Source organism: Schistocerca piceifrons, chromosome 4 (genome assembly GCF_021461385.2).
Source record: "Schistocerca piceifrons isolate TAMUIC-IGC-003096 chromosome 4, iqSchPice1.1, whole genome shotgun sequence".
Lineage (NCBI taxonomy): Eukaryota > Metazoa > Arthropoda > Insecta > Orthoptera > Acrididae > Schistocerca > Schistocerca piceifrons.
In genome coordinates, this window is record NC_060141.1 from 392,481,212 (window position 1) to 392,493,579 (window position 12,368).

General features: G+C 41.5%; 1 non-coding gene across 1 annotated transcript; it reads right to left on the reverse strand.

Annotated features, from left to right (window-relative positions):
* Positions 1-575: 575 nt before the first annotated feature.
* Positions 576-650, reverse strand: Trnat-ugu. Its single transcript has one exon. It is a non-coding gene; the product is annotated as a tRNA-Thr (tRNA).
* Positions 651-12,368: the final 11,718 nt, after the last annotated feature.

The window sequence follows — 12,368 nt, forward strand, 5'->3', positions numbered from 1 at the left end:
CAGCTAATGCCATGTGGTTAGCGTCTATAAAATATCAGGGAGTCGTTCGGTCCAGCGCCCCAATAAGGTATTTCTGTCAGAATGTAATGTTGGGGATAATAACAGCCATAACCTTGAGTGGAGATATGTAGAAGAAGGCAGAAATGGAGCCCTTCAAAAATTGCTCTGAGCACTATGGGACTTAACATCTGAGCTCATCAGTCCCCTAGAACTTAGAACTACTTAAACCTAACTAATGTAAGGGCATTACACACATCCATGCCCGAGGCAGGATTCGAACCTGCGACCGTAGCGGTCGCGGGTTTCCAGACTGAAGCGCCTAGAACCGCTCGGCCACACCAGCCGGCTGGAGCCCTTCTCAGAGGGTCGATGGAAGTGAACCATCTCGACTTCGTCTACAGTGCGAGACATCCAGGTACATTTAGTACATATATGGTGTCTATTCTTTCGGACATGTCCGAAAGAACAGGCCTCATTGATGACCTGCAGCCGTCTAGAACGAAATTAGAATTATATTAACACCTTCAGCTGCTAACGGGCGTTGATATATATCAACGGGAACAGGTGAAAATGTGTGCCCCAACTGGGACTCGAACTCAGGTTCTCCTGCTTACATGGCAGATGCTCTATCCAACTGAGCCACCGAGGGCACAGTGCGACTGCTGGGACTATCTCGCGCATGCCTCCCACAAAATCCACATTCTCACCTTGTATATCCACACACTACATTCGTAGTGTGCCACCCCAACAAATTCATTACTTGTGGAAGACATTCTTACCATATCCATATAAGTATATGGCTCTGGCAATACCGGCCATGACCTTCTTCTTCTGTGTGTATGCACACATATTCCCCGAACTCTTACGGGGAATAATTCTAATTTCGTTAGGTACATTTAGATCTGGCAGATGGCAAATAGAATATTTTCCTGATCTCTGTATAGCGCCTTAATTAACGTCCAGCAATTCAAATGTGACACAGAGCTAAGTTGTCAAATCATACCCACAGAGCCGTCACAGACCAGTCATGAAACAGTGTGGTACAAAACCTTGATTCAACTTTCAATGTGCAGACTGTGAGCAGCTGAAGAAGGAAATTGATGATGCTGTCCAGTGGGTCTCTCTAACACCAGCCATTATCATGGATTTATTAGCACTCTAAAATGTAATTTCAAAAATTACAGTCCACGTGGATTTCAATGTCTACACATTCCTGGAACGTCGAAAGAATTTATCATCTTGTACGTATAGTGGCAGCAAACAGAAAGTGACATAATAGCTGAAGGTTTATTGAAGGTTCTCGATAAAAACAAAAGACATAAATTGCACAAGACTATAGTTGGACTGAATTTTACGCTTTAGAGCCATAAAGCTTGAAGTGTTGTACGAAATCTCGACACAGATCAATATGATAACAAGAACAAACGTACATTTAAATACCGACGCAGTTGCTAGAAGACTAATAAAAGTTTCAATGTGTAAACTGAATAAGACAACAAACAAACTATTAAGAAACAACTATACGCAAAGGATTTGCTTTGAAATCTTGCACTCACTATACAAGTGATTGTGATACACATGAACTCAACTTAGCCCTGAGTTCTCTGAAGACTAACATAGCTGCTGGATTTTAAAGAATGTATTCGTATCTCCTTAAACCTAGAGACATCTCGATGAAACAACAGCTCCTAGAAATCTTCTCTGAAACATTATGAACTGACGAAGAAGAAGTTTAACAAATGAATTTTGAAACGAACTGATGAATTTGACTATTTTTAAACTAACTGATGTACTTGACTATCGACCGATCTCTATATTCAGCATGGCATATAAATTATTGGAGAAGTTAATTATTAATCGCTCCCTAGAGATCATTGATAAAATAATCCCAGGTGAGGACGGAAGCTCTAGAAAAAAATCACAGTTCCCTTGATCAGGGGCTTTCGCTTACAACGTTGACTGGACTCGCATCAAATGAGCTGCAGCTGTCATGGATTTGACGGCATCTGACGATACAAAATGGTTCAAATGGCTCTGAGCACTATGCGACTTAACTTCTGAGGTCATCAGTCGCCTAGAACTTAGAACTAATTAAACCTAACTAACCTAAGGACATCACACACATCCATGCCCGAGGCAGGATTCGAACCTGCGACCGTAGCGGTCGCTTGGCTCCAGACTGCAGCGCCTAGAACCGCACGGCCACTCTGGCCGGCAGCTGACGATACAGTGTGGAGAGAAAGGTTGATGCTGTTGCATGTGAGAAGCTAGCAAGTATATTCAAAAACACTCTCCCTGATCGACAGTTTTCAGCTTTTATGGATGGAAAAACTAGCAGATGGTGAACTGTAAACAATGTCCTGCCTCAAGGATCTGTTCTGACTCCCAGTCTGCATGTCCACAGTATTCAAGCTATTAACTCCAAGTGAATTCAGTGTGTAGATCAACAGACATTAATCTGCGAGAAAAAAGCCATCTAGCAAATTGAGAGGACACTCTCAACTGATCTTACCACAATGGGTGAGTACTCTTGCAAATGGAGACTGTAGCCAAACCTAATGAAAACCGAGGTCACATCGAACCATCTTCATAATAAGGAGACACACGGAAAAAAAGCAACTATCCTATCCAGAGCTTGTCTCAGTAGGCAGGTTATAGAACAAACCGAAAGGTTTGAGATTTAGTCCTCTTTACATTCTTTGCTATATTTCTGTTACTTATCACTTTGTTAATGTGAAGACTGCTTCGTTGCACAGTGGTTTGCAGCATACTTTGACCTATATGGGGAACATCAAATTCTGGATGAGGCTATCTCCATTCCTAATGTGTCACTGTGGTGTCCTAACTAATTTTCAGGTTGAGGACAGCTTTACATTTACCTGTTCGGCGACAAAAAATGATGAATTTATCCAAAAAATCGCCAAATGTGTGTAACGTTTACTTATAGGCTGCCACACAGAGGTCTCTGTAACTCCCATCCACCAAAATACGAATACATTTACGCTGATGTGTGTTGGACCGTGAGTGGCAACTCCTACAAGTTACATTACTCTCAGTCAACGCAACTTACACAGGTCAGCCAACTCGCCAGGAGAAGCGAGTTCGCGAGAAAATTCTGTCGGCCTGCAGCAGTGATCTCTTGGAGAGTGAAACTATATTCGATCCCACGCATCACACAGAACAAATAGCGCAGAGGTTACTATCACTGTGCATCAGCACAAAAATCGCACTCCGTGACTTAACCGGTAGTGTGTGCTCGAGAGTATAATCCTGTGAGAGCTCCGGCGACAGCCACTCGGAGCTGGCCTCACCACCACAGTTACCACATCTGTTCATTGGACGTCACCTGTTCGTAGAAGGTTCGACCACTCATCAACAAAGCACGAAACCACCACGGCAGTGCCTAGACCAGATAGAAGACTGTACTGTGCACCGATTGGACTTAGCCTCAGCGCAGTTGATTATTTGTCATTGAATAAATCTGTGTTATTCAAAATAGGGTTGTAGTCATTTCAGTAGTTGTGCTTATTGGTAAGCGTACCGATTGAGAGTAACGCCACCGATTAATGTTAGCGAAACCTTGGTGTTTGCCACCAACTAAACGTTGGCGGCGAAGTGTAGCTACAATATTGCACATACAGTTGATGCAGTCATGGATGTAGTTTTCTAACGAAGTGTCTTGGACTGTCGTATCCTGGAGGTATGATGCTTGTACACATTTGATAATGATGAAGGTTTGACCTGCCTTGGTATTGTATCTAAGGGACGAACATCGGTACACATCACTATTAACATTAGAGACTTAGAAAAACGGGGGTTCGTACATTGCTGTCTGATATTAGACGAAAGTGAGAGGGAGTGATTCCTTCTCATTATGACAGGGATGTTAGTAGAGTGTCTAAAGGTAGCTGGAAGAGCACATTCTTGGAATTCTGAGATTAGTTTAGTAGCTATTAATTATGTGTGTGTATGAACAATGGGTAATATTCATTGACTACAAAATCCTACAGAGATGGGGAGGTATCCAGCTTTTATCATTTATTCTAGTCATAGGAGATAAATGCAGTGAGTTGCAATTTGTCCAGCTGTCGTAGAAAATAATACAAGATAGACTATTTACGGTATAAAACGCTACAGCATATAACAAGAAACTCAGCTGTCACATAGCCAGCATACATCAGTATCTTACTGCTTCTGTTGATGCTCATCAGTTTCCTACAACTATAGTTGGACTTAAGTGGACTAATGTTCTTAGCCGGGTCCTGAGTTACATGAAAACCAGTTTCTATGTTAGTTTGAAGCATGTCTGGGATTTGATTAATTGTGGTTTTATGAATATTCTTTTAATTAATGAAAGTTGGCTAAGCAAATTTTGAAAGATTTGTATTTGTTGGACTTAATGCATTCTTTAGCTGTTGGAAGTAGTCAGAGTTTTGATGTGAGTCATGTGAAAAACAGTTCCATCTAAGTCATGAAGTTTGTGTGATGTAGTTCACTCAGTCATATTTGATTAATGATGCTTAAATGAACATTGTTCTAATTAATGAAATTTGGTTGAGAAAATTTTGACAAATATGTGGTTATATAAGACAAGCCCCTTTCTATAATCGTTGCTGCTGTTAATTTGATAAGAGGAATGTGTTTGTAATAAAGAAGTGTGTGGCAACTAGAAACTGGTTATGTGTTTAATTTAGATGTGTCGAAAGAGTTCTACACATCAGAAAGGTCAAAACAAACTTATTACAAGTGGGCAACAGATTTGCAGGGTACGACGAGGAAATGCAAATTCAGATGTACTATTTGTGCTTTATATTCAGATGACATGTTGCGTGATGTGATCACGTACAATGTAACTGTGGTCAACCTTAGAGAACAGATTTTGAAACAGCCAGCTCCATCATTTCATCACGTAGTGCAAATTCCAGATTATTATGATTCAGGCGCCATAGTGGCCAATAAATTTGAGCAGCCAGCAATTTGTTGGGTAGAATCGTCCCTTGCTCACGACTGGCCCAGTAAGCGGCAACAGCACACACATGCCAAGCCGCGTAAACAGTTCTCTAAACAGCCTGCTATATCAGTGAACAGAATTAAGCCATGCCCTAGATGCTCTCCACAGCACAAACGCTAAGATTGCCCATCCAAACAAGCACAGTGTTACGCTAGTGGCAAGAAGGGTCACGTATAGCTCGCATGTTTACAACAGAACAAACATAAGAATTCTGTCCACTCACAAAAACCTAGACACAAGGCCCGCGTAATCAATGCATGTATCTCATTTCAGGCCGAGACGGATTGCAGCGCCGTCCTCACAATCAAATTAGCCGCTGTCATGTGCACGGTGATCATTCTGTAGCTCTTCCCCCAGATTCACGGATCCTGAGGACAGCGCGGCCACAGTAGATACCAGAGGGTGTCATCACGACAAGGTGTGACAACCCCATAGAGACGGGGCCTTTGTCTTCTCTGCCTCCTCTTGTCCTACCGATGGGGCTGGACCCACCCACGCTGCAGTGGCTGATACCTTCTACATCTTGGAATGGGCATCAGGAGGTGGACTCGTATCCTTCTCGGCGTTTTCCGGAGGATGTTACCACCAGAACGAAGGCCGGATGGCGGGGAATGACCATCAGAGAATCCACGCTCCAACCTCGCACGCCCTTCGCCCCCCCTCCCCCCTCTGCCAACTGTTGTCATGCTCCATATGCGATGACGGTCTGTCGCTTTGGGGGAGGGGGGGGGGGGGAGGAATGTTACACCAAAGTCAGCCCCGGCATGCCAGTCAGAAACGACTGAGAAGGGATGGCTGTGAGAAGAGGTCAGCCAATCGCATGCTGACCGACCTCCTTCCAGGACGACAACGCGACAGCAGCGGTCACTAGATGAAGACGACATAAGCGCCACGCCCGACTGGTGGCAGCCCACTTCGATAGCAACTTCAACTTTAGCCACTTCGTTAGCTGATGGATTGTAGCCTCTATCTTCAGTATTCGCTACATAGCACAGACTTGCGTTTGTCTATTCCGAAGAAGATTGATTATTTTGTATATCGACCTTTGCTTGCGGCATGTCTGACGAAGTTAAGTATTGGTATTTGTCTCGTAATAAAACTTATTAATACGAGTTGTTGGATTGTTTGTGTAACGAACGGAGTATGCAGGACTCCTAGACACAACAGTTCGTACATGCTCCAGAATTTGCCTCAGTCCATAGGCTATAATCTTCTCCTGGCTCTACCTCTGTTCCACTGTCCTAGCTCATACTACAGATGACTAACACCAGTGACTATACTACATAACAGGGTTGGGTGCATATAAACCATGATGGCGCGAGTGGGTTGTGCAAGTGAGATGAGAGCCCAGGAGGCTCCAGCGAAAGGCAGCTGTAAATGTACAAAGTTCTTTTACTGACGCGTCTGCGCTGCTTTATACGTCGAGTCAGTGGCCGGCCAGCCACTGAATTCTGCTGCACTGGTTGCCTGCACTCCCCATGATGCTGACACGGTATTCCAATGCACTGGTGGCCGACCGCACGGTTTCCGCACCAGCAGCATGTTCTCGTCGATGACACATCTGCTACGGCCCCTGGCGACTTCCGGCTGAATTAAAATGAGGTACGACCACTGTGCTGAGAATCCATCCTGCGATGACGGTAGACAACTGGTGTGCACTGGGAGTGACTCACTGCCACCTGGGCAGGAGTCACCTATGCTGCTGGAGATGACCTGGTATGGCCCACTATGCTAAAGCACTACGTCCGGGGAGGGACTTAGTGTGTAGAGCTATTGCCCTGTGTAACGTTCCCTGGCAAACTCACACTATTAATAAACTAAAATTTAATTGTACCATATACGCCGCTCTGAGCAATTTGTATATATTGTAATTTTTTAGCAAAAAACATTATTGAATTTTGTGTAAAAGACATTTGTTATTATTGTAATATTTTTTGTAGTAATATTCTCTCTGTATTTAGGATGGTAATATTTCTATATTCATAATGTAATTGCGAAATGTGTCAATATCTGCGATAACAGAGATGTGAAATTCAGCCAGAGGAAAATAATGTTGTGAGATTACAAAGAAATGTTAATAGTCAGCAGTAGTATAAAAGCACAATGTACTATGTATTCTTTGGTCATCCTCCTTTAGAGCTGAAAGCGATAGGAAGCTGTGACGAATCGTTTTATGAATGGGTAGACTTCTTTTGTCTGTATCGAGATTTAGCCGCCATTAGAGCAGAAATTACAAACTAGTGTAAGTTGAATTATTGTTGTGGTATAAATACATCATAATTTATCAAAAGTGTGTATTATTAATGTAAATTAGCTTGCCCATGTCATCTATAATATTTCTTTAAAGAATTTTCAGCATTTTTAGCGGTGTTGCTGGGCTGTGCCGCGACCGATCGATTTGCAGCGGCGGCACATTTAAAAAATTGTTCCGCTAAGAAAAATTAACCAAACCCGTAAATCGGGAACAGACAAAATTAGCAGTGAATTAAGAAAATGTTCTTCTTTTACAGCGATCCTGAGACTTACGGATTTTAAATTAGTTCACATTTGTGCATTCATAGGCGGATAGTTAATGTTGAAATTTAACAATTTTGGTTCTTTCAAATAACTTAAATGTATAGCGATGTGTGTTTTATCAGTGATAATTAAACGTCGGCTTGGCAATATTTAACCATTTTCTGCTAATAGAGACAGTCTTGTGTTCCATAGCTAACACCGGGAAAAAATTCAGTAAATAATATAAAAAAAAAACCACTGCATTTAGAAAATGTGTGCCAAGGCCGAATTATGTAAAGGATTTAATTCTCAACTAAATATTCTTAATCAGTTAATATGAGTTCACGTAATTTTAAATGTACTTAGTTCTGTATAAATGAATTTTTTATTACCACACGTAAATGAGAGGTTCTACAACAAAGTTCGTTCGTACGTACAGAAAGAAAGAAAGGCAAATTAACTAAAAGCAAAAAATTTAAAAAAGGTAACTGATTATTTACTTTTATTCTTTAATGAAATTCCATTTAAATTGGCAAAATTTCATTAAATTGGCGCCCAACGTGGGGCTCGAATATGCAGTGGCCACAAAATACCCATGAGATAACTAGGGAATTATTGTAGTCGAACTTTGTTGGAGAACAACAAATAATTTTTTTTCATGTATTGTATGTATTGCCTGACCAATATTGTGTGGTAATACCTGTATATGATTTTTTGCATGAGAACACTATATACCCAGAGGCAAGCTGAAGAAGAGAGCTCATTATATCGAAAAATTAATTACCTACCACAATACCAGGGGGCAGCTGCACCCCAGATAGATCACCAAAAGGTAAAGCTACAGTGTAGTTGTCCTGTGGGTAGTAAAGTAGCCTCAGTGCAGTGTTCTCGGATCATTAGTGGTGTGCTTGTTGTTAGTGTTTTTTTTTAAAATAACAGGACATTTGAGTAGTTAGTCATTGTAGTATGTAATAAGTGTGTTTCAACAAATGACCATTTCTTGTGTGATTATGTCAGTGAAACCTGAGTGTTAGGATATTTAGTTCAGATTTTGTTTCTTTTGTTGACTATGGTTAGATTGCGTAGTCAGAAAGATATCAACATGGATAATGAACAACAGTTAGCAAGTAGTGATACCGAGTTAGAAAGTGGGGCACAAAGTAATGTTAGTAGCGTAATTCATGAAGTACCATGTGAGAATCTGGGGGCAGAAGGGCAAGATATGTTGCCACTGCCAGCCAGTGATTCAGTTGATAGTAGAAATACTGTGCCACCCACAAGCACTAGACACGGACCAGAGAGTGGTGAGGTGTCAGAAGTGCAATCATTAAGAGTTATGTTCGAGCGCATGCTCAATTTCCAAGCTGAATTTGTACGTAAACAAGCAGAACGCGATAAAGAACGTGATGCTAAACAAGCAGAACGCGATAGAGAACGTGATGCTAAACAAGCAGAGCGTGATCAACGCTTGAATGAGAGAGACTTGCAGTTAATGCAATCTTTGGAAGCCATGCAAAGTGAGATTGTTAGTTTGAGACAAAACTACGAAACCATACCCAAAGTGGTGCAAGAACTGAGCGACAGAGTAGATAATATCCAGGTGGTTAACGCCAGTATCGTGGGTGAAATTAGTGTACTGGCTAACAGGATGGAACAATTAGAAATTGACACAAGTCAGGTAATTGAGCACAGAATGTCCGAACAAGTGCACAAAATTGAAAACGAATTTATAAAAAAAATAGATGAGAAGGTGCACGCCGCGATTGAAGCCAAAGACGTAGGCTCCAATGCGGAAGTGCAGGACCTAAAAAAGGCGGTACACACTGACATTCCGCTGTGGCAGCGGAATGTCAACCGTCGTCTTGCAGAGCTGGAAACCAGCGTGCTGCACGGCGACGCACAGGCGTGTGTTACGCCAGGCAGGTCCAACAATGATAGGCGTATAAATACAGCAGTAAAAAATTGCGACTGCGAGACAGAACAGGCAACCAATGTTAGCGAAACAAATAAATGTCATTCCAAAATAGTGATTGAAGAAAGCCTGATTAGAAACCGACAGTTTCAGATCTTTACAACGGAGAAGAAATCTGTTCACCCTGTAGTGTTTATCAAGGGATTTAGAAACATTTTGCCTAGCGTTTGGAGTCATACACAGAAAATACAGTTTGTTATGTCTTACATACAAGGAGATGCTGCATTATGGGCAACCGAAGCAGCTGACAGTTGCGACACATATGAGCAATTTGAAAAGGCATTCTTGGCCAAATATTGGTCAACATGTATTCAGGAGAGATTACGGAAAGAGGTATATAATCCAGAGCCGTATTCTCCACGATTAGGCAATTTGCGAAAATATTTTGAGAAGTACATTAATAAGACCCGTTACTGGGACGAGCAGATTTCATCCCGGGATTTGATCAGACTTTTGAAATCACACTTGCCGATACACGTAAAGGAAAAACTTATACACGTGCCGGAGAACGACATAGAACATTTCTTGTCTGTTCTGGACTCAATTGACCTGATTCAGGAGGATGTTAAGGCAGCCTCTGAACAGGCTAGAAGTAACGGAAACGGTTACAGAAATGGTCGAAATAACACGCCTCCACCAAATAATGGAAACGGCGGAGGTAACAATAAGAGACAAGATTATGTACAAAACGGGAATAGAGGTAGAGACCGGAACGGCAATAGTCCGCCGGTGAATAATGACCGGAAAAGGAGGTCTGATGACCGATATGAAACAGGCCCACCAAGCAATAGTAGATGGAAAAATGCCAGGGGGCCGTGGAACAGTAATACCTATAACGATGCAAACCGAACTTGGCCACAGAACCAGAGGCCCAGTCCGGATCGGCAAAACAGTGAAAGATATGACAATAACCGACCGCCACCACAAAATGCGCCAATTGCGCAACCGTGGCGCCCGACGCAACACAACTTACACATAGTGGAGGTCAGTGACACAGAGCAGCCACACCCATCCACCAGCAATAATCCAACAAACTAGATTCAGCCCAGATACGCTCTCCATCGTCGGCTGAAGTTTGGAGTGAGAGCAGCCCGACACAGAACAAAACATCGGGAATCTGTATCCTCAGGTATAATGACGTGGTACAGATGGGACATGAATTAATAACTGAACCATCAACGTGCATAAAGGAGCACAAAGACAAAGTACAAGCGATAATAGAGATCAAAATTAACAATATTGATGTGCAAGCAATCGTAGATACAGGTGCTACTGTCAGTGTCATGAGTATGGACTTATTCAGAGTACTGGGGAAAGAAAAGCGTATGCTGACTTTTCCTGTGAACAATTGTAAAGTCTCTGGAGCCATCAGTGCACAGCGACAAATAATTAAACTCCAAGTGCGGGTAGAGATGTATATAGGGAGAGAAGCCATAGCGTGCTCATTCCTGGTAGCAAAGGGTTTAAAGGTAGCCTGCATTTTGGGGGTAGATTTTTTGAGAGAAAGGGACGCAATAATCGACCTTTCTCGGGGAAAATTAAGATTGATGAACGCGGGTAGGAGGATAGAATTGTCCATGCCCAGATCTGAAGAGCCTAATTGTAATGCTATTAACATAAAATGTAGGAATCAGTGGATACTACATTTAGACAATCATTGTCTAGGACAAAATCTCTATTATCCAGACGTACAAAGTGATCAATTAAAAGCAAATGTGGACGCACTTGTGAACAAAGTATCACAGTCCGAAAATTTGAACTCAATGCAACAGCAGGATTTGGTACAGTTATTATCTAATTATGCAGATGTATTTTCAGAACGACCAGGAATTGTTAAGGGGTGTCAATACAATATCGAGGTGAAGCCTCACAAAACCTACTGTCGAGCCTCATACTCCATTCCTTAGTCCAAGAAGGAAATAGTAGCTATCTCTTAGCAGATCCCCAATCACGGAGAGTACGGGGACTGTATCCGCGTAAGGATGTAAAAATATTCCTTCAGTAAATGACTAATAGTCCTATGTGTTATGTGTAAAATAGGTACACCATTATTTTGAAAAGGAATGAACATTAATGATGTGTGATCTGTAGAGATAATGTACTAGTGTAGAAGTATTTAGTTATAAGAATATGATTGATTTTCTGTTTTGTTTATGAATATTTGTGTTATGTCTTCTTTTAATTAGTGTTAGCTTAAGCATGCTCTAAATGTCTGCGCAGATAACCTGATTAGTGCAATTATTTATAGTATTAAATTGTGACAGAGATCAGTCAGGAGGAACATTTTAGTAGTGATTAGTTTGTGTACTGCATAATATTCTATATGTGTGTCAAACTTGAAATATTTCTTGGTACAATCTTTTCTATTATATATGTATATATGTATGTATGTGTAGCTGTCAGATTGACAGATTCGAACCCAGAATAATATCAATAATATGAGACCCTGAGAACTTTATTTTCAAACCAGTGTTATCAAAGAGAATAATGCACCCAGTAGTGACCCGAGGAGGGCAAACTTATTGCAAATTTAAGTAACGCAAAGTTACGCACAAAGAAGCTTCAATTGAAGCATGTGCAGATTCAATCAGTAAAAAAGAGCTAGCCTGATACAGTCCAAGTCAATTTTAGCCTACAGAGACTACACTGTAGTTACGTAGGACCTTGCAAGTAAAGTGAGACATAATTTCAAAGGAGTTATTGAACAATATGCCTAAATCCGGCTGGAATGCACAAATAAAATCTACTTGAACATAAATATAGATGATTTTTGGGCAAACTAATACGAAGTTTTAATATTTGTTACCATGTACGCAAATATCACACACCTTGGTAAAGAGCGAACAAAGAAGTTACGAATGTGCTGTTATAAAAATCGCACAACGGACA